Genomic DNA, 22,186 nt, shown 5'->3' with positions numbered 1-22,186 from the left:
GTCAAGGTCAAGTGAATGAGGTAAGAAGTCACTGGTGGAAAGAACCACTTGTTATGCCTTGGGTGCCAAGTTCTGGTACAGCTCTAAGCATCCATTGTCATTTGTGTGTTTCAGGTAGTCCCCTTGTATTACACCGAACTCCTCGCCGACTGGCTGACAGACTTGTCTTGCCGCCCTCCTGAGTCCTCCGCAAGTATCACGGGACTCTGCGATGAAGCCTTTACCTTTTCCGTGCGAAGGTACCGTCCTGGTACCCTTTGGCGATGGCCGAGGAGTTGCGGCAAGTCGGGGTGGGGGGGGGGGGGAGCGAGGGTCCGCTCAAGTTTCAGCAGTCCCGCATCACCTCCTCTCCTCTTAACTCAGGTGTACCCTGCGATGGCGGTATCGGCCTCGGGGCGTGGCCAAAGCGTGGGGCCCAAGGACCCCGGCCTTCTTAGGAGACGGTGAGTAGTGGAACTGTTGGGGGCTTGGCCAATGTGCCACGAAGTTCGTGTACTGATGTTTGGTTTTCTTTATTGTAGCCGTCTAAAAGACAAAAGCCCGGCGATGGTAGGAGCTTCCAGGATGGTGAGGCGGTCTTCTTTTGCGTCCCAGGTGGATTCACATCTCAGGACGTCTGAGAGATAAGTCAAGGGGATGAAAGCGGAGTATCGAGTCGGGCCTCGCCGGGAGGGATTTTTGCGTCAGCTTTGGAGATGGGGATACCCAAGAAGGGGCGCCTTAGCCCGCATAAAGTGAAAGTCTCACATTTGATGACAATGCTGAGGTGCGCAGGGCAGAGCAATCGGAGTGCATGTTGCGTCACTTGTCTATAGTGCATGCCATGTCTTTTGGGTGTCCTGTGTCACAGGTCTTTTGCCTTAGCCCTTTGATGTGCTTGCAGTCATGCTTTCCACCCTGAGTTCTCTCTCCTTGTTGTATCCTCTCGTTTGTCGTCTCCTCTGTCATGGGTGCCTGCATGGGTTTGGCCCAGAGCTGCTCTGCCCTGCTGCATACTCTGGCATATAGGTGTAATAGAACAAGGCTTGGGGACTTGAAATTTGTAATGTAGGGTGCAGTTTGTCCTCTAGATGATATTTCTAGATTGTCACAAGATGGCTGGAGCTGTGAAGTTCTCATGCAGCCCTTTGACTTTTGTCATCGCTTTCTTGCAGATGCAGACGGATTAAATCCGTGCCAGAGCGCCCCATACCGGGTGAGGGGGTTCCCGCAGGAAGGTCGGTCACTGTTTGTGTTTCCTCAGCAAGTGTAACTGGTGGCTTTGTTACGGCATTGTTCTTTGTTCTTAGGAGGTAAAGCCAGATCTCGGCAGTCAAGGTCAAGTGAATGAGGTAAGAAGTCACTGGTGGAAAGAACCACTTGGTATTCCTTGGGTGTCAAGTTCTGGTACAGCTCTAAGCATCCACTGTCATTTGTGTGTTTCAGGCGGTCCCCTTGTATTACACGGAAACCCCTCACCGACTGGCTGATGGACCTGGCTCGCTGCCCTCGTGAGTCCTCTGCAAGTATCATGGGACTCTGCGATGAAGCCTTTACCTTTTCCATGCGAAGGTACCGTCTGGGTAGCCTTCAGCAACGGCCGAGGAGTTGCAGCATGTTGGGCAGGGAGGAGGAACAAGGGTCCACTCAAGTTTCAGCAATGCTGCATAACCTCGTCTCCACTCAACCCAGGTATACCCTGCGATGATGGCGTCGGCCTTGGAGCGCGGCCAGAGCGTGCGGCCTGAGGACCCGGGCTCTCTTAGTGAACGGTGAGTAGTGGAATTGTTGGGTTTTGGCTGACATGCCACTAAGCTCATATACTGATGTTTGGTTGTCTTTATTGTAGCTGACTGAGAGACAATAGCCTGGCAATGGCAGGAGCTTCTGGGCCGGCGAGAGGCTGCCTTCTTTTGCGCCCCAGGAAGATTCACATCCCCAGATGTCTGAGAGATAAGTTGAGGGATATGACCCACGGAGGAAATGAAAGCGGGGTGTGGGGCCGGGTCTCTCGGGGAGGGAGTTTTGAGTCAGCTTTGGAGATGGGGATGTCCAAGAAGGGGCCCCTTAGCCCGCATAATGGGAAAGCCTCACATTTGATCGCCATGCTGAGGTGCGCAGGGCAGAGCAATCGCAGTGCATGTTGTGTCACTTGTCTATTGTGCATGCCGTGTCTTTTGGGCATCTTGTGTCACGGGTCTTTTGCCTTAGTCCTTTGATGTGCTTGCAGTCATGCTTTTTGCCGAGAGTTCTCTCTCCTCGTTGCATCCCCTCTTTTGTCGTCTCCTGTGTCACGGGTGCCTGCATGGGTTTGGCCCAGAGCTGCTCTGCCCTGCTGCATACCCTGGCATATAGGTGTAATAGAACAAGGCCCAAGGCCTTTAAATCCATAATGTATGGTGTAGCCTGGCCTCTAGATGATATTCCTAGATTGTCCCAAGATGGCTGGAGCTGTGAAGTTCTCATGCAGCCCTTTGACTTTTGTCATCACTTTCTTGCAGATGCAGACGGATTAAATCCGTGGCAGAGCGCCCCATACCAGGTGAGGGGGTTTCCTGCAGGAAGGTCAGTCACCGTTTGTTTGCGGGGCAAGTGTAATTGGTGGCTGTGTTACAGCATCGTTCTTTGTCTTTGTTTTTAGGAGGTAATGCCAGATCTCAGCAGTCAAAGTCGAGTTAGTGAGGTAAGTGGCGACCGGTGTACTGAACTGGTTGTTACTGTTTCAATGCCATGTTCTGGCACTCTAAGCTTTAAGCATCCATTGTCATTTGTGTGCTTTAGGCAGTCCCCATGTATTATGGTGAAACTCCTTGCCAACTGGCTGATGGACCTGGCTCGCCGCTGTCGTTAGCCCTCCGGAAGTATTACAGGACTCTGTGATGAAGCCTTTACCTTTTCCATTTGAACGTGCCGTCCAGGTTGCCTTCGGCAACGGCCCGGTAGTTGCAGTGAGTTGCGGAGGGAGGGAGGAGCGAGGGCCCACTCAAGTTTCGGCAATGCCGCATCACCTCGTCTCCTCTTAACCCAGGTATACTCTGTGACGATGACGATGGCGTTGGCCTCAGAGCGTGGCCAAAGCGTGCGGCCTGAGGAGGCCAGCCTTGTTAGGAGACGGTGAGTGGCAGAATTGACGGGTTTTGGCTGAGGTGCCACTAAGTTCATGCACTGATGTTTGTCTGGTTTTCTTTATTGTAGCTGACTAAGAGAGAACCAGCCCGGTGAAGGCAAGAGCTTCCCGCATGGTGATGCAGCCTTCTTTTGCACCCGAGGCAGATTGACATCCCCAGACATCCAAGAGATAAGTTGAGACCTGTGACCCACAGTAGGGGTGAAAGCAGGGTGTTGAGTTGGGACTCACCAGGAGGTATTTTTGAGTCAGATTTGGAGGTGGGGATACCCAAGAAGGGGTATCCCTTAGGCCCCATAAAGCTTAAGTCTTGCTTTTGATCACAGTGCCGAGGTGCGCAGGGAAGAGCAGGCCTGGTACGTGTTACCTGTCTATTGTGCGTTCTCTGTCTTTTGTGCATCTCATGTCACAGGTCTTTTGCCTTAGCCCTTTGAGATGCTTATTGCAAACGCTGGGCATTATTCTTAGCGTCTCTGTTCTTGGTGTTCCTCAGTGTGGTGCCGATACCATTGATCCTTTGACTCGTGAGCTTGGAGGTGCATCAGGATCACGTCTCTCTTCAGCGACGTTGAGTCGGGTGTCTTTTCAGGTCTTGTTCTGAGCTGCATTGTCAGCTGTGCACTGCAATGATCCATTATAGAGGATGAAGGCTTGTAAGAATGTGAAGCTAGCTAGAGGATTCCACCCGTCCAATTCTCGGGCATCCATCTTTGCGGGTCTTGGAATAAGCCCTTCTGTTATCATCCTCCTCTGCCAGGGTTCTTGCAGCCTTGTTGGCTCACCGTCGGTCTCGCCGTGGTCATCTCATTCCTCATTTGCTCGGTCCTTGTGATCATCTAGCCTAGAGTTTTCTCTCCTTGTTGTGTCCCCTTGTTTGTCATCTTCTGTGTCACGGGTGCCTGAGTGGGTTTGGCCCAGAGCTGCTCTTCCCTGATGCATACTGTGGAGTATGGGTGTAATAGGACAAGGCCTGGGGATGTGGAATTTGTGGTGTAGGTTGTAGTTTGGCCTCAAGATGGTATTCCTAGACTCATACAGGATGGCTGGAGCTGTGAAGTTCTAATGCAGCTCTTTGACTTTTGTCATCACTTTCTTGCAGATGCAGACGGATTAAATCTGCGGCAGAGCGCCCCATACCGTGTGAGGGGGTTCCCACCTGAAGGTCGGTCACTGTTTGTCTTTGCAGGGCAAACATAAATGGTGGCTGTGTTACAGGATTGTTCTTTGTCTTTGTTCTTAGGCGGTAAAGCCAGATCTTAGCAGTCAAGGTCAAGTGAATGAGGTAAGAAGTCACTGGTGGAAAGAACCACTTGTTATGCCTTGGGTGCCAAGTTCTGGTACAGCTCTAAGCATCCATTGTCATTTGTGTGTTTCAGGTAGTCCTTGTATTACACCGAACTCCTCGCCGACTGGCTGACAGACTTGTCTTGCCGCCCTCCTGAGTCCTCCGCAAGTATCACGGGACTCTGCGATGAAGCCTTTACCTTTTCCGTGCGAAGGTACCGTCCCGGTAGCCTTTGGCGACGGCCGAGGAGTTACGGCAAGTCGGGGTGGGAGGGGGGGAGCGAGGGTCCGCTCAAGTTTCAGCAGTCCCGCATCACCTCCTCTCCTCTTAACTCAGGTATACCCTGCGATGACGGTATCGGCCTCGGGGCGTGGCCAAAGCGTGGGGCCCAAGGACCCCGGCCTTCTTAGGAGACGGTGAGTAGTGGAACTGTTGGGGGCTTGGCCAATGTGCCACGAAGTTTGTGTACTGATGTTTGGTTTTCTTTATTGTAGCCGTCTAAAAGACAAAAGCCCGGCGATGGTAGGAGCTTCCAGGATGGTGAGGCGGTCTTCTTTTGCGTCCCAGGTGGATTCACATCTCAGGACGTCCGAGAGATAAGTCAAGGGGATGAAAGCGGAGTATCGAGTCGGGCCTCGCCGGGAGGGATTTTTGCGTCAGCTTTGGAGATGGGGATACCCAAGAAGGGGCGCCTTAGCCCGCATAAAGTGAAAGTCTCACATTTGATGACAATGCTGAGGTGCGCAGGGCAGAGCAATCGGAGTGCATGTTGCGTCACTTGTCTATAGTGCATGCCATGTCTTTTGGGTGTCCTGTGTCACAGGTCTTTTGCCTTAGCCCTTTGATGTGCTTGCAGTCATGCTTTCCACCCTGAGTTCTCTCTCCTTGTTGTATCCTCTCGTTTGTCGTCTCCTCTGTCATGGGTGCCTGCATGGGTTTGGCCCAGAGCTGCTCTGCCCTGCTGCATACTCTGGCATATCGGTGTAATAGAACAAGGCTTGGGGACTTGAAATTTGTAATGTAGGGTGCAGTTTGTCCTCTAGATGATATTTCTAGATTGTCACAAGATGGCTGGAGCTGTGAAGTTCTCATGCAGCCCTTTGACTTTTGTCATCGCTTTCTTGCAGATGCAGACGGATTAAATCCGTGCCAGAGCGCCCTATACCGGGTGAGGGGGTTCCCACAGGAAGGTCGGTCACTGTTTGTGTTTCCTCAGCAAGTGTAACTGGTGGCTTTGTTACGGCATTGTTCTTTGTCTTTGTTCTTAGGAGGTAAAGCCAGATCTCGGCAGTCAAGGTCAAGTGAATGAGGTAAGAAGTCACTGGTGGAAAGAACCACTTGGTATTCCTTGGGTGTCAAGTTCTGGTACAGCTCTAAGCATCCACTGTCATTTGTGTGTTTCAGGCGGTCCCCTTGTATTACACGGAAACCCCTCACCGACTGGCTGATGGACCTGGCTCGCTGCCCTCGTGAGTCCTCTGCAAGTATCATGGGACTCTGCGATGAAGCCTTTACCTTTTCCATGCGAAGGTACCGTCTGGGTAGCCTTCAGCAACGGCCGAGGAGTTGCAGCATGTTGGGCAGGGAGGAGGAACAAGGGTCCACTCAAGTTTCAGCAATGCTGCATAACCTCGTCTCCACTCAACCCAGGTATACCCTGCGATGATGGCGTCGGCCTTGGAGCGCGGCCAGAGCGTGCGGCCTGAGGACCCGGGCTCTCTTAGTGAACGGTGAGTAGTGGAATTGTTGGGTTTTGGCTGACATGCCACTAAGCTCATATACTGATGTTTGGTTGTCTTTATTGTAGCTGACTGAGAGACAATAGCCTGGCAATGGCAGGAGCTTCTGGGCCGGCGAGAGGCTGCCTTCTTTTGCGCCCCAGGAAGATTCACATCCCCAGATGTCTGAGAGATAAGTTGAGGGATATGACCCACGGAGGAAATGAAAGCGGGGTGTGGGGCCGGGTCTCTCGGGGAGGGAGTTTTGAGTCAGCTTTGGAGATGGGGATGTCCAAGAAGGGGCCCCTTAGCCCGCATAATGGGAAAGCCTCACATTTGATCGCCATGCTGAGGTGCGCAGGGCAGAGCAATCGCAGTGCATGTTGTGTCACTTGTCTATTGTGCATGCCGTGTCTTTTGGGCATCTTGTGTCACGGGTCTTTTGCCTTAGTCCTTTGATGTGCTTGCAGTCATGCTTTTTGCCGAGAGTTCTCTCTCCTCGTTGCATCCCCTCTTTTGTCGTCTCCTGTGTCACGGGTGCCTGCATGGGTTTGGCCCAGAGCTGCTCTGCCCTGCTGCATACCCTGGCATATAGGTGTAATAGAACAAGGCCCAAGGCCTTTAAATCCATAATGTATGGTGTAGCCTGGCCTCTAGATGATATTCCTAGATTGTCCCAAGATGGCTGGAGCTGTGAAGTTCTCATGCAGCCCTTTGACTTTTGTCATCACTTTCTTGCAGATGCAGACGGATTAAATCCGTGGCAGAGCGCCCCATACCAGGTGAGGGGGTTTCCTGCAGGAAGGTCAGTCACCGTTTGTTTGCGGGGCAAGTGTAATTGGTGGCTGTGTTACAGCATCGTTCTTTGTCTTTGTTTTTAGGAGGTAATGCCAGATCTCAGCAGTCAAAGTCGAGTTAGTGAGGTAAGTGGCGACCGGTGTACTGAACTGGTTGTTACTGTTTCAATGCCATGTTCTGGCACTCTAAGCTTTAAGCATCCATTGTCATTTGTGTGCTTTAGGCAGTCCCCATGTATTATGGTGAAACTCCTTGCCAACTGGCTGATGGACCTGGCTCGCCGCTGTCGTTAGCCCTCCGGAAGTATTACAGGACTCTGTGATGAAGCCTTTACCTTTTCCATTTGAACGTGCCGTCCAGGTTGCCTTCGGCAACGGCCCGGTAGTTGCAGTGAGTTGCGGAGGGAGGGAGGAGTGAGGGCCCACTCAAGTTTCGGCAATGCCGCATCACCTCGTCTCCTCTTAACCCAGGTATACTCTGTGACGATGACGATGGCGTTGGCCTCAGAGCGTGGCCAAAGCGTGCGGCCTGAGGAGGCCAGCCTTGTTAGGAGACGGTGAGTGGCAGAATTGACGGGTTTTGGCTGAGGTGCCACTAAGTTCATGCACTGATGTTTGTCTGGTTTTCTTTATTGTAGCTGACTAAGAGAGAACCAGCCCGGTGAAGGCAAGAGCTTCCCGCATGGTGATGCAGCCTTCTTTTGCACCCGAGGCAGATTGACATCCCCAGACATCCAAGAGATAAGTTGAGACCTGTGACCCACAGTAGGGGTGAAAGCGGGGTGTTGAGTTGGGACTCACCAGGAGGTATTTTTGAGTCAGATTTGGAGGTGGGGATACCCAAGAAGGGGTATCCCTTAGGCCCCATAAAGCTTAAGTCTTGCTTTTGATCACAGTGCCGAGGTGCGCAGGGAAGAGCAGGCCTGGTACGTGTTACCTGTCTATTGTGCGTTCTCTGTCTTTTGTGCATCTCATGTCACAGGTCTTTTGCCTTAGCCCTTTGAGATGCTTATTGCAAACGCTGGGCATTATTCTTAGCGTCTCTGTTCTTGGTGTTCCTCAGTGTGGTGCCGATACCATTGATCCTTTGACTCGTGAGCTTGGAGGTGCATCAGGATCACGTCTCTCTTCAGCGACGTTGAGTCGGGTGTCTTTTCAGGTCTTGTTCTGAGCTGCATTGTCAGCTGTGCACTGCAATGATCCATTATAGAGGATGAAGGCTTGTAAGAATGTGAAGCTAGCTAGAGGATTCCACCCGTCCAATTCTCGGGCATCCATCTTTGCGGGTCTTGGAATAAGCCCTTCTGTTATCATCCTCCTCTGCCAGGGTTCTTGCAGCCTTGTTGGCTCACCGTCGGTCTCGCCGTGGTCATCTCATTCCTCATTTGCTCGGTCCTTGTGATCATCTAGCCTAGAGTTTTCTCTCCTTGTTGTGTCCCCTTGTTTGTCATCTTCTGTGTCACGGGTGCCTGAGTGGGTTTGGCCCAGAGCTGCTCTTCCCTGATGCATACTGTGGAGTATGGGTGTAATAGGACAAGGCCTGGGGATGTGGAATTTGTGGTGTAGGTTGTAGTTTGGCCTCAAGATGGTATTCCTAGACTCATACAGGATGGCTGGAGCTGTGAAGTTCTAATGCAGCTCTTTGACTTTTGTCATCACTTTCTTGCAGATGCAGACGGATTAAATCTGCGGCAGAGCGCCCCATACCGTGTGAGGGGGTTCCCACCTGAAGGTCGGTCACTGTTTGTCTTTGCAGGGCAAACATAAATGGTGGCTGTGTTACAGGATTATTCTTTGTCTTTGTTCTTAGGCGGTAAAGCCAGATCTTAGCAGTCAAGGTCAAGTGAATGAGGTAAGAAGTCACTGGTGGAAAGAACCACTTGTTATGCCTTGGGTGCCAAGTTCTGGTACAGCTCTAAGCATCCATTGTCATTTGTGTGTTTCAGGTAGTCCTTGTATTACACCGAACTCCTCGCCGACTGGCTGACAGACTTGTCTTGCCGCCCTCCTGAGTCCTCCGCAAGTATCACGGGACTCTGCGATGAAGCCTTTACCTTTTCCGTGCGAAGGTACCGTCCCGGTAGCCTTTGGCGACGGCCGAGGAGTTACGGCAAGTCGGGGTGGGAGGGGGGGAGCGAGGGTCCGCTCAAGTTTCAGCAGTCCCGCATCACCTCCTCTCCTCTTAACTCAGGTATACCCTGCGATGACGGTATCGGCCTCGGGGCGTGGCCAAAGCGTGGGGCCCAAGGACCCCGGCCTTCTTAGGAGACGGTGAGTAGTGGAACTGTTGGGGGCTTGGCCAATGTGCCACGAAGTTTGTGTACTGATGTTTGGTTTTCTTTATTGTAGCCGTCTAAAAGACAAAAGCCCGGCGATGGTAGGAGCTTCCAGGATGGTGAGGCGGTCTTCTTTTGCGTCCCAGGTGGATTCACATCTCAGGACGTCCGAGAGATAAGTCAAGGGGATGAAAGCGGAGTATCGAGTCGGGCCTCGCCGGGAGGGATTTTTGCGTCAGCTTTGGAGATGGGGATACCCAAGAAGGGGCGCCTTAGCCCGCATAAAGTGAAAGTCTCACATTTGATGACAATGCTGAGGTGCGCAGGGCAGAGCAATCGGAGTGCATGTTGCGTCACTTGTCTATAGTGCATGCCATGTCTTTTGGGTGTCCTGTGTCACAGGTCTTTTGCCTTAGCCCTTTGATGTGCTTGCAGTCATGCTTTCCACCCTGAGTTCTCTCTCCTTGTTGTATCCTCTCGTTTGTCGTCTCCTCTGTCATGGGTGCCTGCATGGGTTTGGCCCAGAGCTGCTCTGCCCTGCTGCATACTCTGGCATATCGGTGTAATAGAACAAGGCTTGGGGACTTGAAATTTGTAATGTAGGGTGCAGTTTGTCCTCTAGATGATATTTCTAGATTGTCACAAGATGGCTGGAGCTGTGAAGTTCTCATGCAGCCCTTTGACTTTTGTCATCGCTTTCTTGCAGATGCAGACGGATTAAATCCGTGCCAGAGCGCCCTATACCGGGTGAGGGGGTTCCCACAGGAAGGTCGGTCACTGTTTGTGTTTCCTCAGCAAGTGTAACTGGTGGCTTTGTTACGGCATTGTTCTTTGTCTTTGTTCTTAGGAGGTAAAGCCAGATCTCGGCAGTCAAGGTCAAGTGAATGAGGTAAGAAGTCACTGGTGGAAAGAACCACTTGGTATTCCTTGGGTGTCAAGTTCTGGTACAGCTCTAAGCATCCACTGTCATTTGTGTGTTTCAGGCGGTCCCCTTGTATTACACGGAAACCCCTCACCGACTGGCTGATGGACCTGGCTCGCTGCCCTCGTGAGTCCTCTGCAAGTATCATGGGACTCTGCGATGAAGCCTTTACCTTTTCCATGCGAAGGTACCGTCTGGGTAGCCTTCAGCAACGGCCGAGGAGTTGCAGCATGTTGGGCAGGGAGGAGGAACAAGGGTCCACTCAAGTTTCAGCAATGCTGCATAACCTCGTCTCCACTCAACCCAGGTATACCCTGCGATGATGGCGTCGGCCTTGGAGCGCGGCCAGAGCGTGCGGCCTGAGGACCCGGGCTCTCTTAGTGAACGGTGAGTAGTGGAATTGTTGGGTTTTGGCTGACATGCCACTAAGCTCATATACTGATGTTTGGTTGTCTTTATTGTAGCTGACTGAGAGACAATAGCCTGGCAATGGCAGGAGCTTCTGGGCCGGCGAGAGGCTGCCTTCTTTTGCGCCCCAGGAAGATTCACATCCCCAGATGTCTGAGAGATAAGTTGAGGGATATGACCCACGGAGGAAATGAAAGCGGGGTGTGGGGCCGGGTCTCTCGGGGAGGGAGTTTTGAGTCAGCTTTGGAGATGGGGATGTCCAAGAAGGGGCCCCTTAGCCCGCATAATGGGAAAGCCTCACATTTGATCGCCATGCTGAGGTGCGCAGGGCAGAGCAATCGCAGTGCATGTTGTGTCACTTGTCTATTGTGCATGCCGTGTCTTTTGGGCATCTTGTGTCACGGGTCTTTTGCCTTAGTCCTTTGATGTGCTTGCAGTCATGCTTTTTGCCGAGAGTTCTCTCTCCTCGTTGCATCCCCTCTTTTGTCGTCTCCTGTGTCACGGGTGCCTGCATGGGTTTGGCCCAGAGCTGCTCTGCCCTGCTGCATACCCTGGCATATAGGTGTAATAGAACAAGGCCCAAGGCCTTTAAATCCATAATGTATGGTGTAGCCTGGCCTCTAGATGATATTCCTAGATTGTCCCAAGATGGCTGGAGCTGTGAAGTTCTCATGCAGCCCTTTGACTTTTGTCATCACTTTCTTGCAGATGCAGACGGATTAAATCCGTGGCAGAGCGCCCCATACCAGGTGAGGGGGTTTCCTGCAGGAAGGTCAGTCACCGTTTGTTTGCGGGGCAAGTGTAATTGGTGGCTGTGTTACAGCATCGTTCTTTGTCTTTGTTTTTAGGAGGTAATGCCAGATCTCAGCAGTCAAAGTCGAGTTAGTGAGGTAAGTGGCGACCGGTGTACTGAACTGGTTGTTACTGTTTCAATGCCATGTTCTGGCACTCTAAGCTTTAAGCATCCATTGTCATTTGTGTGCTTTAGGCAGTCCCCATGTATTATGGTGAAACTCCTTGCCAACTGGCTGATGGACCTGGCTCGCCGCTGTCGTTAGCCCTCCGGAAGTATTACAGGACTCTGTGATGAAGCCTTTACCTTTTCCATTTGAACGTGCCGTCCAGGTTGCCTTCGGCAACGGCCCGGTAGTTGCAGTGAGTTGCGGAGGGAGGGAGGAGTGAGGGCCCACTCAAGTTTCGGCAATGCCGCATCACCTCGTCTCCTCTTAACCCAGGTATACTCTGTGACGATGACGATGGCGTTGGCCTCAGAGCGTGGCCAAAGCGTGCGGCCTGAGGAGGCCAGCCTTGTTAGGAGACGGTGAGTGGCAGAATTGACGGGTTTTGGCTGAGGTGCCACTAAGTTCATGCACTGATGTTTGTCTGGTTTTCTTTATTGTAGCTGACTAAGAGAGAACCAGCCCGGTGAAGGCAAGAGCTTCCCGCATGGTGATGCAGCCTTCTTTTGCACCCGAGGCAGATTGACATCCCCAGACATCCAAGAGATAAGTTGAGACCTGTGACCCACAGTAGGGGTGAAAGCGGGGTGTTGAGTTGGGACTCACCAGGAGGTATTTTTGAGTCAGATTTGGAGGTGGGGATACCCAAGAAGGGGTATCCCTTAGGCCCCATAAAGCTTAAGTCTTGCTTTTGATCACAGTGCCGAGGTGCGCAGGGAAGAGCAGGCCTGGTACGTGTTACCTGTCTATTGTGCGTTCTCTGTCTTTTGTGCATCTCATGTCACAGGTCTTTTGCCTTAGCCCTTTGAGATGCTTATTGCAAACGCTGGGCATTATTCTTAGCGTCTCTGTTCTTGGTGTTCCTCAGTGTGGTGCCGATACCATTGATCCTTTGACTCGTGAGCTTGGAGGTGCATCAGGATCACGTCTCTCTTCAGCGACGTTGAGTCGGGTGTCTTTTCAGGTCTTGTTCTGAGCTGCATTGTCAGCTGTGCACTGCAATGATCCATTATAGAGGATGAAGGCTTGTAAGAATGTGAAGCTAGCTAGAGGATTCCACCCGTCCAATTCTCGGGCATCCATCTTTGCGGGTCTTGGAATAAGCCCTTCTGTTATCATCCTCCTCTGCCAGGGTTCTTGCAGCCTTGTTGGCTCACCGTCGGTCTCGCCGTGGTCATCTCATTCCTCATTTGCTCGGTCCTTGTGATCATCTAGCCTAGAGTTTTCTCTCCTTGTTGTGTCCCCTTGTTTGTCATCTTCTGTGTCACGGGTGCCTGAGTGGGTTTGGCCCAGAGCTGCTCTTCCCTGATGCATACTGTGGAGTATGGGTGTAATAGGACAAGGCCTGGGGATGTGGAATTTGTGGTGTAGGTTGTAGTTTGGCCTCAAGATGGTATTCCTAGACTCATACAGGATGGCTGGAGCTGTGAAGTTCTAATGCAGCTCTTTGACTTTTGTCATCACTTTCTTGCAGATGCAGACGGATTAAATCTGCGGCAGAGCGCCCCATACCGTGTGAGGGGGTTCCCACCTGAAGGTCGGTCACTGTTTGTCTTTGCAGGGCAAACATAAATGGTGGCTGTGTTACAGGATTATTCTTTGTCTTTGTTCTTAGGCGGTAAAGCCAGATCTTAGCAGTCAAGGTCAAGTGAATGAGGTAAGAAGTCACTGGTGGAAAGAACCACTTGTTATGCCTTGGGTGCCAAGTTCTGGTACAGCTCTAAGCATCCATTGTCATTTGTGTGTTTCAGGTAGTCCTTGTATTACACCGAACTCCTCGCCGACTGGCTGACAGACTTGTCTTGCCGCCCTCCTGAGTCCTCCGCAAGTATCACGGGACTCTGCGATGAAGCCTTTACCTTTTCCGTGCGAAGGTACCGTCCCGGTAGCCTTTGGCGACGGCCGAGGAGTTACGGCAAGTCGGGGTGGGAGGGGGGGAGCGAGGGTCCGCTCAAGTTTCAGCAGTCCCGCATCACCTCCTCTCCTCTTAACTCAGGTATACCCTGCGATGACGGTATCGGCCTCGGGGCGTGGCCAAAGCGTGGGGCCCAAGGACCCCGGCCTTCTTAGGAGACGGTGAGTAGTGGAACTGTTGGGGGCTTGGCCAATGTGCCACGAAGTTTGTGTACTGATGTTTGGTTTTCTTTATTGTAGCCGTCTAAAAGACAAAAGCCCGGCGATGGTAGGAGCTTCCAGGATGGTGAGGCGGTCTTCTTTTGCGTCCCAGGTGGATTCACATCTCAGGACGTCCGAGAGATAAGTCAAGGGGATGAAAGCGGAGTATCGAGTCGGGCCTCGCCGGGAGGGATTTTTGCGTCAGCTTTGGAGATGGGGATACCCAAGAAGGGGCGCCTTAGCCCGCATAAAGTGAAAGTCTCACATTTGATGACAATGCTGAGGTGCGCAGGGCAGAGCAATCGGAGTGCATGTTGCGTCACTTGTCTATAGTGCATGCCATGTCTTTTGGGTGTCCTGTGTCACAGGTCTTTTGCCTTAGCCCTTTGATGTGCTTGCAGTCATGCTTTCCACCCTGAGTTCTCTCTCCTTGTTGTATCCTCTCGTTTGTCGTCTCCTCTGTCATGGGTGCCTGCATGGGTTTGGCCCAGAGCTGCTCTGCCCTGCTGCATACTCTGGCATATCGGTGTAATAGAACAAGGCTTGGGGACTTGAAATTTGTAATGTAGGGTGCAGTTTGTCCTCTAGATGATATTTCTAGATTGTCACAAGATGGCTGGAGCTGTGAAGTTCTCATGCAGCCCTTTGACTTTTGTCATCGCTTTCTTGCAGATGCAGACGGATTAAATCCGTGCCAGAGCGCCCTATACCGGGTGAGGGGGTTCCCACAGGAAGGTCGGTCACTGTTTGTGTTTCCTCAGCAAGTGTAACTGGTGGCTTTGTTACGGCATTGTTCTTTGTCTTTGTTCTTAGGAGGTAAAGCCAGATCTCGGCAGTCAAGGTCAAGTGAATGAGGTAAGAAGTCACTGGTGGAAAGAACCACTTGGTATTCCTTGGGTGTCAAGTTCTGGTACAGCTCTAAGCATCCACTGTCATTTGTGTGTTTCAGGCGGTCCCCTTGTATTACACGGAAACCCCTCACCGACTGGCTGATGGACCTGGCTCGCTGCCCTCGTGAGTCCTCTGCAAGTATCATGGGACTCTGCGATGAAGCCTTTACCTTTTCCATGCGAAGGTACCGTCTGGGTAGCCTTCAGCAACGGCCGAGGAGTTGCAGCATGTTGGGCAGGGAGGAGGAACAAGGGTCCACTCAAGTTTCAGCAATGCTGCATAACCTCGTCTCCACTCAACCCAGGTATACCCTGCGATGATGGCGTCGGCCTTGGAGCGCGGCCAGAGCGTGCGGCCTGAGGACCCGGGCTCTCTTAGTGAACGGTGAGTAGTGGAATTGTTGGGTTTTGGCTGACATGCCACTAAGCTCATATACTGATGTTTGGTTGTCTTTATTGTAGCTGACTGAGAGACAATAGCCTGGCAATGGCAGGAGCTTCTGGGCCGGCGAGAGGCTGCCTTCTTTTGCGCCCCAGGAAGATTCACATCCCCAGATGTCTGAGAGATAAGTTGAGGGATATGACCCACGGAGGAAATGAAAGCGGGGTGTGGGGCCGGGTCTCTCGGGGAGGGAGTTTTGAGTCAGCTTTGGAGATGGGGATGTCCAAGAAGGGGCCCCTTAGCCCGCATAATGGGAAAGCCTCACATTTGATCGCCATGCTGAGGTGCGCAGGGCAGAGCAATCGCAGTGCATGTTGTGTCACTTGTCTATTGTGCATGCCGTGTCTTTTGGGCATCTTGTGTCACGGGTCTTTTGCCTTAGTCCTTTGATGTGCTTGCAGTCATGCTTTTTGCCGAGAGTTCTCTCTCCTCGTTGCATCCCCTCTTTTGTCGTCTCCTGTGTCACGGGTGCCTGCATGGGTTTGGCCCAGAGCTGCTCTGCCCTGCTGCATACCCTGGCATATAGGTGTAATAGAACAAGGCCCAAGGCCTTTAAATCCATAATGTATGGTGTAGCCTGGCCTCTAGATGATATTCCTAGATTGTCCCAAGATGGCTGGAGCTGTGAAGTTCTCATGCAGCCCTTTGACTTTTGTCATCACTTTCTTGCAGATGCAGACGGATTAAATCCGTGGCAGAGCGCCCCATACCAGGTGAGGGGGTTTCCTGCAGGAAGGTCAGTCACCGTTTGTTTGCGGGGCAAGTGTAATTGGTGGCTGTGTTACAGCATCGTTCTTTGTCTTTGTTTTTAGGAGGTAATGCCAGATCTCAGCAGTCAAAGTCGAGTTAGTGAGGTAAGTGGCGACCGGTGTACTGAACTGGTTGTTACTGTTTCAATGCCATGTTCTGGCACTCTAAGCTTTAAGCATCCATTGTCATTTGTGTGCTTTAGGCAGTCCCCATGTATTATGGTGAAACTCCTTGCCAACTGGCTGATGGACCTGGCTCGCCGCTGTCGTTAGCCCTCCGGAAGTATTACAGGACTCTGTGATGAAGCCTTTACCTTTTCCATTTGAACGTGCCGTCCAGGTTGCCTTCGGCAACGGCCCGGTAGTTGCAGTGAGTTGCGGAGGGAGGGAGGAGTGAGGGCCCACTCAAGTTTCGGCAATGCCGCATCACCTCGTCTCCTCTTAACCCAGGTATACTCTGTGACGATGACGATGGCGTTGGCCTCAGAGCGTGGCCAAAGCGTGCGGCCTGAGGAGGCCAGCCTTGTTAGGAGACGGTGAGTGGCAGAATTGACGGGTTTTGGCTGAGGTGCCACTAAGTTCATGCACTGATGTTTGTCTGGTTTTCTTTATTGTAGCTGACTAAGAGAGAACCAGCCCGGTGAAGGCAAGAGCTTCCCGCATGGTGATGCAGCCTTCTTTTGCACCCGAGGCAGATTGACATCCCCAGACATCCAAGAGATAAGTTGAGACCTGTGACCCACAGTAGGGGTGAAAGCGGGGTGTTGAGTTGGGACTCACCAGGAGGTATTTTTGAGTCAGATTTGGAGGTGGGGATACCCAAGAAGGGGTATCCCTTAGGCCCCATAAAGCTTAAGTCTTGCTTTTGATCACAGTGCCGAGGTGCGCAGGGAAGAGCAGGCCTGGTACGTGTTACCTGTCTATTGTGCGTTCTCTGTCTTTTGTGCATCTCATGTCACAGGTCTTTTGCCTTAGCCCTTTGAGATGCTTATTGCAAACGCTGGGCATTATTCTTAGCGTCTCTGTTCTTGGTGTTCCTCAGTGTGGTGCCGATACCATTGATCCTTTGACTCGTGAGCTTGGAGGTGCATCAGGATCACGTCTCTCTTCAGCGACGTTGAGTCGGGTGTCTTTTCAGGTCTTGTTCTGAGCTGCATTGTCAGCTGTGCACTGCAATGATCCATTATAGAGGATGAAGGCTTGTAAGAATGTGAAGCTAGCTAGAGGATTCCACCCGTCCAATTCTCGGGCATCCATCTTTGCGGGTCTTGGAATAAGCCCTTCTGTTATCATCCTCCTCTGCCAGGGTTCTTGCAGCCTTGTTGGCTCACCGTCGGTCTCGCCGTGGTCATCTCATTCCTCATTTGCTCGGTCCTTGTGATCATCTAGCCTAGAGTTTTCTCTCCTTGTTGTGTCCCCTTGTTTGTCATCTTCTGTGTCACGGGTGCCTGAGTGGGTTTGGCCCAGAGCTGCTCTTCCCTGATGCATACTGTGGAGTATGGGTGTAATAGGACAAGGCCTGGGGATGTGGAATTTGTGGTGTAGGTTGTAGTTTGGCCTCAAGATGGTATTCCTAGACTCATACAGGATGGCTGGAGCTGTGAAGTTCTAATGCAGCTCTTTGACTTTTGTCATCACTTTCTTGCAGATGCAGACGGATTAAATCTGCGGCAGAGCGCCCCATACCGTGTGAGGGGGTTCCCACCTGAAGGTCGGTCACTGTTTGTCTTTGCAGGGCAAACATAAATGGTGGCTGTGTTACAGGATTATTCTTTGTCTTTGTTCTTAGGCGGTAAAGCCAGATCTTAGCAGTCAAGGTCAAGTGAATGAGGTAAGAAGTCACTGGTGGAAAGAACCACTTGTTATGCCTTGGGTGCCAAGTTCTGGTACAGCTCTAAGCATCCATTGTCATTTGTGTGTTTCAGGTAGTCCTTGTATTACACCGAACTCCTCGCCGACTGGCTGACAGACTTGTCTTGCCGCCCTCCTGAGTCCTCCGCAAGTATCACGGGACTCTGCGATGAAGCCTTTACCTTTTCCGTGCGAAGGTACCGTCCCGGTAGCCTTTGGCGACGGCCGAGGAGTTACGGCAAGTCGGGGTGGGAGGGGGGGAGCGAGGGTCCGCTCAAGTTTCAGCAGTCCCGCATCACCTCCTCTCCTCTTAACTCAGGTATACCCTGCGATGACGGTATCGGCCTCGGGGCGTGGCCAAAGCGTGGGGCCCAAGGACCCCGGCCTTCTTAGGAGACGGTGAGTAGTGGAACTGTTGGGGGCTTGGCCAATGTGCCACGAAGTTTGTGTACTGATGTTTGGTTTTCTTTATTGTAGCCGTCTAAAAGACAAAAGCCCGGCGATGGTAGGAGCTTCCAGGATGGTGAGGCGGTCTTCTTTTGCGTCCCAGGTGGATTCACATCTCAGGACGTCCGAGAGATAAGTCAAGGGGATGAAAGCGGAGTATCGAGTCGGGCCTCGCCGGGAGGGATTTTTGCGTCAGCTTTGGAGATGGGGATACCCAAGAAGGGGCGCCTTAGCCCGCATAAAGTGAAAGTCTCACATTTGATGACAATGCTGAGGTGCGCAGGGCAGAGCAATCGGAGTGCATGTTGCGTCACTTGTCTATAGTGCATGCCATGTCTTTTGGGTGTCCTGTGTCACAGGTCTTTTGCCTTAGCCCTTTGATGTGCTTGCAGTCATGCTTTCCACCCTGAGTTCTCTCTCCTTGTTGTATCCTCTCGTTTGTCGTCTCCTCTGTCATGGGTGCCTGCATGGGTTTGGCCCAGAGCTGCTCTGCCCTGCTGCATACTCTGGCATATCGGTGTAATAGAACAAGGCTTGGGGACTTGAAATTTGTAATGTAGGGTGCAGTTTGTCCTCTAGATGATATTTCTAGATTGTCACAAGATGGCTGGAGCTGTGAAGTTCTCATGCAGCCCTTTGACTTTTGTCATCACTTTCTTGCAGATGCAGACAGAATAAATCTGTGGCAGAGCGCCCCATACCAGGTGAGGGGGTTCCCACCTGAAGGTCGGTCACTGTTTGTCTTTGCAGGGCAAACATAAATGGTGGCTGTGTTACAGGATTGTTCTTTGTCTTTGTTCTTAGGAGGTAAAGCCAGATCTCAGCAGTGAAGGTCAAGTGAATGAGGTAAGAAGTCATTGGTGGAAAGAACCACATGTTATTCCTTGGGTGCTAAGTTCTGGTACAGCTCTAAGCATCCATTGTCATTTGTGTGTTTCAGGCCGTCCCACTGTCTTATGCCGTACCCCTCACCGTCCGGCCGACGGACGTGTCTCGCTGCCCTCGTTAGTACTCTGTGAGTATCATGGGACTCTGCGATGAAGCCTTTACCTTTTCCATGTGAGGGTACCCTCCAGGTTGCCTTTGGCAATGGCTGAGGAGTTGCAATAAGTTGGGGAGGGAGGGAGGGGGAGCGCGGGTCTGCTCAAGTTTTAGCAATGCTACATCACCTTGTCTCCACTCAACTCAGGTATACCCTACAACGATGGTGTTGGCCTTGGAGCGCGGCCAGAGCGTGCGGCCTGAGGACTCCAGCCTTTTTAGGAGACGGTGAGTGGCAGAATTGATGGGTTTTGGCTGAGGTGCCACTAAGTTCATGCACTGATGTTTGTTTGGTTTTGTTTATTGTAGCTGACTAAGAGATAACCAGCCTGGTGAAGGCACCAGCTGCCTGCATGGTGAGGCGGCCGCCTTTTGCACCCGAGGCAGATTGACATCCCCAGACATCCAAGAGGTAAGTTGAGACCTGTGACCCACAGAGGGGATGAAAGCGGGGTGTCGAGTTGGCACTCACCGGAGATATTTTTGAGTCAGATTTGGAGGTGGGGATACCCAAGAAGGGGCCCCTTAGGCCCCATAAAGCTTAAGTCTTGCTTTTGATCACAGTGCCGAGGTGCGCAGGGCAGAGCAGTCCCGGTACACGTCATGTATCTATTGTGCGTTCTCTGTCTTTTGTGCATCTCATGTCACAGGTCTTTTGCCTTAGTCCTTTGAGGTGCCAAGCATGTACCTTTTCACTTTGCGGGTATTGTCCAGGCCCCCTCCAGAGTCGGGTGAAGATTTGAGGTGCGCCAGGGCAGCAGTGTAGAGGAGCCCTGGGGATTAATCTTCTGGAGGGTGATAGTCATGTTTTCTGTTTTGTTGTCTTAGGTACCATGAGCCAGTGTGGAGCCGAAGTTTGGAAACGGCCGGTAAGCGATTAACCTTTGCAGTTATGAGGGACGGGGGCGTTGCAGAAGGGGTCATTTTTGGGACGTCTCATCGCAGTCTGAAGTTTCTTTCTGAATTTTTTCAGCCTCCAAAGCAGACTACAGGGAATGTACTGATGTCCACAGCGCCCACGTGTTCTTTTCTGTCGAGGATGGATTTTTTCCTCTCATCTCTGAAAGCTAAGTGTTGGGACTGGTGGTTGGGAGAAGGGAAAAACCTTTGGAATCACAGGAGGCAATCTGAAGTTAGCTTAGAGGAGAGGGCTGTAGTGGGATGGGCCCCTTGGAAGTAAAGGGAGAGGGTTTCTCCTTAGCATCACCTGACCCTTTGCCGGGCCGAGCAGTTCCATACCCATGTTTTTGCAAGCTTTGTGCTTTGAGTCTTGATGTCATCGCAGATCTTTTTGCCTGAGGAGCCTGCCTTTGGGTCCAGAGCGATCGCCCAGCAGTCATCACCTCTTTCTCTAGGCCTACTGAACTTCTTGAGCATCCTCTTAACAGCTTTGGCACTAACTTCTCGTAAGGAGTTGTTTCACTGTCACGTGCTATTGCCATAGAGCCGTCTTTCCTTTGGCATCATCACTTTCTGGCTCATCTTGCAGCAGGAATCTTGGGTCCATCAGGTGAAACTGCTGGGCAGTTTTAACTTCTCTCTGTGTTACGTAGTTTGTGTCTATGTTGTGTAGTTTGTGTCCACCCGCTTCCGTGTCCTAGGGCTTTGTTATGTCTTGATGCTTTATCGTCATTGTTCTGGGCCGTATTGGCAGCGGGGGGGGGGGGGGTGTCTCTCCTTGTGTACTTTCCCAGATTGGGCTTATTCCAGCATCTTTACATTTTTACTTTTTGAGACCAGAGGAAGTGCAGGAGATGTTCTCATCCATCTTCCTTCTCACTTTTGGTAGTGCCTTCTGTTCACATCCTATTCCCTTAGACTTCTATATGGAGCATATTAGACCCTCCTCACGTGACCGCGGTAGTTCTGTAGGTTTTGTTGCCTTAAAGCATATCGGGCTCAAGAATTAATCTTCCAGAGAGTTATCTCAAGCCGTCTTGTCGTCTTTGCTTATATTCGGCGCACCACCTTGTCCATGTGCTCTTTGCAGTTGGAGCTGCCCTGCCCTGGCAGGGTAATGGTTAAGAAGAACAGTTATAAAACTTAAAGGTTCATATCATTTCTATGGGGTTTTGGGTAGAAAATTTATGGGCCTAGTGTGGAGATAACTCCTAGCCTTCGGCCCCTCACTGACCGCCTCATGTTGTCTCTCAGGTCCCTGAGGTGGCTTTGGATCTCTGTGGTCACTGATGCTACCAATTTTCCCAGAATCTACCGTTTGATGTCGAGGAGCAGCAGCTGGAAGATGTGCTGAAGCATCTTCATCCGTAGAGTTTTTTGAGTAAGGGCTGCAGTCAGTGGGTAAGCTGAAGAGTGTGTGACTGTGTGTGTCTGTGAGAGTTGTCTGTCTTTCTGCTTCTGTCTGCCTGTGAGAGCATGTGTGTTGATGGGTTCTAATGTTGTATGTGAGATTTTTGCCTTTCAGGTTTTTCAACACATTTTTAAATTTTGAATTAAAAAAACCCCTGTTGGGGTCCCTCCCCCGCCATGTAGCCCTGAGGGGAGGCACGGGGTTTCCCTGCCCCTGCTCAGCCTCGTTCCCCATTGGTTGGTTTGTGTTCCCCTGCGCGGGCAAAGCAGCTCGGGTCCCGACTGTAAGAGTCCCTCAGCAGAGCCCTGGCCATGCGGCTGGGGAAATAAACATCTCTGAAACATCTAGCAAGAATCCGTCCGTATATATTTCCTTTCCACGGGACTCCTGGTTTGATATAGGCGTGTTGCAGTATCCCCACTGCAACAACCCCCAGCCAGGTTTGTTCCCCCCCCCCCAGGTTTTTTTTCCTTCGGTCCTGGCCAGTCTGCGAGGCGACGTTCATCGCCAAGGTTTGGGTGCGGACCGTGCCGGCGATGGGGTTTTGTGAGGCAGGATGATTTGGAGGCTCCTGGGAACCACATTCCCATAGAACGCCGAGGGTTAGTGGAGCGGTCAAGATGAGAGCAAGGGTGGGTTTGTGTGTAAGCTAAAGGAGGTGTGGGTGGTGGATGACTGTTATGTTCTCTACATGTTGCTGTTTTGGGTTTCTTATAACAATAAAAGAAAATGTAATAAACTTTCCAGAAACAGTAGCATTGTTTTATTGTATTGATATGTATTTGGCTTCCATTGCCCTGTATTGTTCTGTATTGGTGTTTGCCACTGAATTTCCATGTATTGCTCCGTGTGTAAATTGGACTTTTGCC

The 22,186-nt window shown here is 51.6% G+C and overlaps 1 long non-coding RNA gene across 2 annotated transcripts; it reads left to right on the top strand.

The window, feature by feature from the left end:
- Nucleotides 1–18,753: 18,753 nt before the first annotated feature.
- On the top strand, nucleotides 18,754–22,072 carry LOC138116912 (uncharacterized). Of its 2 annotated transcripts, none has more exons than XR_011154398.1 (8): nucleotides 18,754–18,811; nucleotides 18,906–18,980; nucleotides 19,155–19,234; nucleotides 19,316–19,418; nucleotides 19,835–19,875; nucleotides 19,980–20,516; nucleotides 21,161–21,287; nucleotides 21,778–22,072. It is a non-coding gene; the product is annotated as an uncharacterized lncRNA (long non-coding RNA). The 2 variants fall into 2 exon arrangements; XR_011154397.1 differs by having other exon boundaries at nucleotides 18,756–18,811; nucleotides 21,161–21,307.
- The last annotated feature ends 114 nt before the right edge of the window (nucleotides 22,073–22,186 follow it).

Source organism: Aphelocoma coerulescens, chromosome 11, assembly GCF_041296385.1.
Source record: "Aphelocoma coerulescens isolate FSJ_1873_10779 chromosome 11, UR_Acoe_1.0, whole genome shotgun sequence".
In the NCBI taxonomy this organism is placed as follows: domain Eukaryota; kingdom Metazoa; phylum Chordata; class Aves; order Passeriformes; family Corvidae; genus Aphelocoma; species Aphelocoma coerulescens.
This window is presented reverse-complemented; position numbering and strand designations above follow the sequence as displayed.